General features: G+C 37.4%; 1 pseudogene across 1 annotated transcript; it reads left to right on the plus strand.

Annotated features, from left to right (window-relative positions):
* The first annotated feature begins 377 nt into the window (after positions 1-377).
* LOC308648163 (mitochondrial import receptor subunit TOM22 homolog) lies at positions 378-804 on the plus strand (annotated as a pseudogene). The gene has a single exon. The product of its transcript is annotated as a mitochondrial import receptor subunit TOM22 homolog (transcript).
* The last annotated feature ends 2,241 nt before the right edge of the window (positions 805-3,045 follow it).

A 3,045-nucleotide genomic window follows, 5' to 3' on the forward strand; every position in this document is an offset into this window, starting at 1 on the left:
TCCTCACAGTTGAAAGGATTCCAGAGCTGATCAATCCATATTAGAAGCTAACTCCTGTCAAGAGTACAAAAATAGCAATTTTTAAAAACTAACAAATTATGAAAGTGAAAGTTGATATATAATTTCTAAAGGAGTATTTCTTAATCCAGAAGAATACTATTGAATATGAAGGACATTTGATAATGTATGTACATGGTTTTCAATAATCACAATAAATGGGGTTCATTTTTGGCATTTGTTGGGTGGGGCAAGAAATGAAAAATACCCTCCAATACCTGTGACAGTCTTATACAATGGCAGATTTTCCCTCCCATAAAAATTAGTAGGTTTCCCATTTTAAAACACTGGATTCGACAAGGGAGAACTTATGATCATAACAACCATCGCTGCTGCTGCCCTCTGCTGCCCGTGCTGGGGAGCCTCTGTCCCCCATGAATTGCTCCCAAAAGGCGAGGCAAAGAAAACTGAGGAAGAGCTGGAAGACCATGAGGAGCTAGATGAGACCCCGTCAGAGAGACTCGGGATCCAAAGGAGATATTCCCTGAGAGGGTCCGGTCGGCGGCCAGAGCCACTTTTGATCTCTCCCTCTTTGTGATTCAAAAAGTATACAGGTTTTCCAGGGCAGCCTTGTGGATTGGGAGCACTTCCTTTATGATGCTGGTTCTTCCTGTTGTGTTTGAGACTGAGAAGCTGCAAATGGAGAAACAGCAACAACTGCAGCAGCAGCAGATACTTCTAGGGCCTAATACAGGGCTGTCAGGAGGAATGCCAGGGACTCTGCCTTCACTTCCTAGAAAGATCTAGATGGTTGCTGCTCTATTTGAAATGTCTTGATGGGAGAAAATTGAAGTTTAATTTTGTTTGAACTGCTGATTATTGGGGGAAATAAATAAATATATATATAATTTCTTTTTTAAAGAAACTGTGGCACATTGATCCAAACCCTCTCATGGAGAGACTCCCAACTTTAAACTGTGTCCTCCATGCTGTCCTCAATGTTTCTTCTGTCCTCACTCTGATACCAGAGTGCAGCTATGCAGATAGTTGTTCCAGCTCTGGCCACCTTACCCTCTCTAGTAAATTGCTCCTAACTAGAAGATCTCCTCACTATCCTATTGTGGGGTAGGAAGGATCCCTGACTATTTTAATGACTCCTTCCTTCCTTCCTTCCTTCCTTCCTTCCTTCCTTCCTTCCTTCCTTCCTTCCTTCCTTCCTTCCTTCCTTTTCTATGTTAGGGAAAGACATGCACATATTATAAAACTGACAAATTGCACTGTAGCTGTCTTGTAAAGCCCCAGGAAGCCCCAGGAATACTGGAGAGAAGGGAGGCTGGTTTCAGTCAGCTTCTGCCACCAAATGGGGATAATGAGTGTGAAGGACAGAGGCTCAGTTTCCTCTGCACATTTTGACTATTAGACATGTGCAAAAAAATGTCAGTGCTCACCGTTTGTATTTAAATATTAAGAATTATTCCAATTCAAAAAACAAAGAACTTATGGATAGTCTCTAAAGTAAAAAATATAGTAAATCACTACAACCAAAATACAAGCCTCTTAATTACCAGAAGTAGGGCACACATAGATATAAAAACTAAAGTTGGAAAAAAAAAGAGAAGAAGAGAAAGTATGGACCGAAATAAATGGGAGAAAGTATACAAGGCAAATAAAAGAAAGCCAGAGTAGTTTTAATTTTTTTACTTTAATGTTTTTAAAACTTGCATGCAATTAAAAAGAACACTTAAATGAAACAAAGGCAACACTTTATATGCTAAAAGATGCAACCTACAGTGAAGATTTAACAGTCATGCACCAAGTAACATTCATTAATATTCATAACTCAGAAACCATGGGAGATAGAAATAGAAAGGAAAAAACATTAGGAATAAAGAACGCATTTTGTCTCTCTCAATCCATAGCAGTTCAAGTAGAACAACAACAACAAAATAATTATGGAAGATCTAAACAAGACAATTAATAAGGTGGGTGTAATTGCTATGTGATAAATGGTTCATTCTGTAAGCACAAAATAAACCTCCTTTCCAAACACTCATGAAATTGTCAGAAAATGCGCAAATTGTAAGCCACAAAAAAAACCTCAATAAATTTCAAAAGTAAAAACAGCAAAGACAAAATTTTCTCTTTTTAAAATTATAATTACTAGCACATATTAATTTTACAAATTAATGGGATGCATTGTAATATTTCCATGTATTGTGCCTAGATCATGTTCCTTCACTCTTCTTCCCTCTCTAGGTTCCCTTCTCTCCAGACCCCTGGCTATTTTCCTAATCCCTAATGTTTCTTCTATTTTTAGGTTACCTTTTTTTTTTGTTTTTAATTTTCACATATAAGAGAAAACACTCCAAACTTGTCTATATCTGTCTTATTTCACTTAACACAATGCTCCATTTTGCATTCATTTTCCTGAAAATCACATAATTTCATTTTTCTATATTACTAAGTAATATTCCATTGTGTGTGTGTGTGTGTGTGTGTGTGTGTGTGTGTGTGTGTATATATATATATATATATATAATATTTTCTTTATCTGTTCTGTTCACAAACATCTAGGCTTATTCCATATCTTGATTATTTTGAATAGGGCCACAATAAACTGCATACACAGTGCCTCTTTTAAATGCTGACTTCATTTCCATTGGATATATATCCAGGAGTGAGACGGCTGGACTGTATGGTAGCTCCATTTTCATACTGTTCTCGCTTATGGCTATATTAATTTACATTCCCACAAACAGTATCTATGTTTTCCTTTTTCTCCACATCTTCACCACCATTTGTCATTATTTTTTATAACACTCATTGTGATGGTTCGTATGAATTGTCAACTGGATTGGATTAAAAAATGCCCAAGAATAAGAGACTTCTGGGTATGCTAATGAGGATATTTCTAGGAATGACTGCACATGGGGCAACAAACTGAGGGGAAAACCCACCCTACATGTGGGTAGCACACTCCAATCGGTTTGGGGTCTGGATGGAGCAAAAATTGGAAGGCTGAGGAAGCAAGAGCACTTGCAAGCTCAA

This window comes from Spermophilus citellus (genome assembly GCF_964194105.1).
Source record: "Spermophilus citellus genome assembly, chromosome: 4".
In the NCBI taxonomy this organism is placed as follows: domain Eukaryota; kingdom Metazoa; phylum Chordata; class Mammalia; order Rodentia; family Sciuridae; genus Spermophilus; species Spermophilus citellus.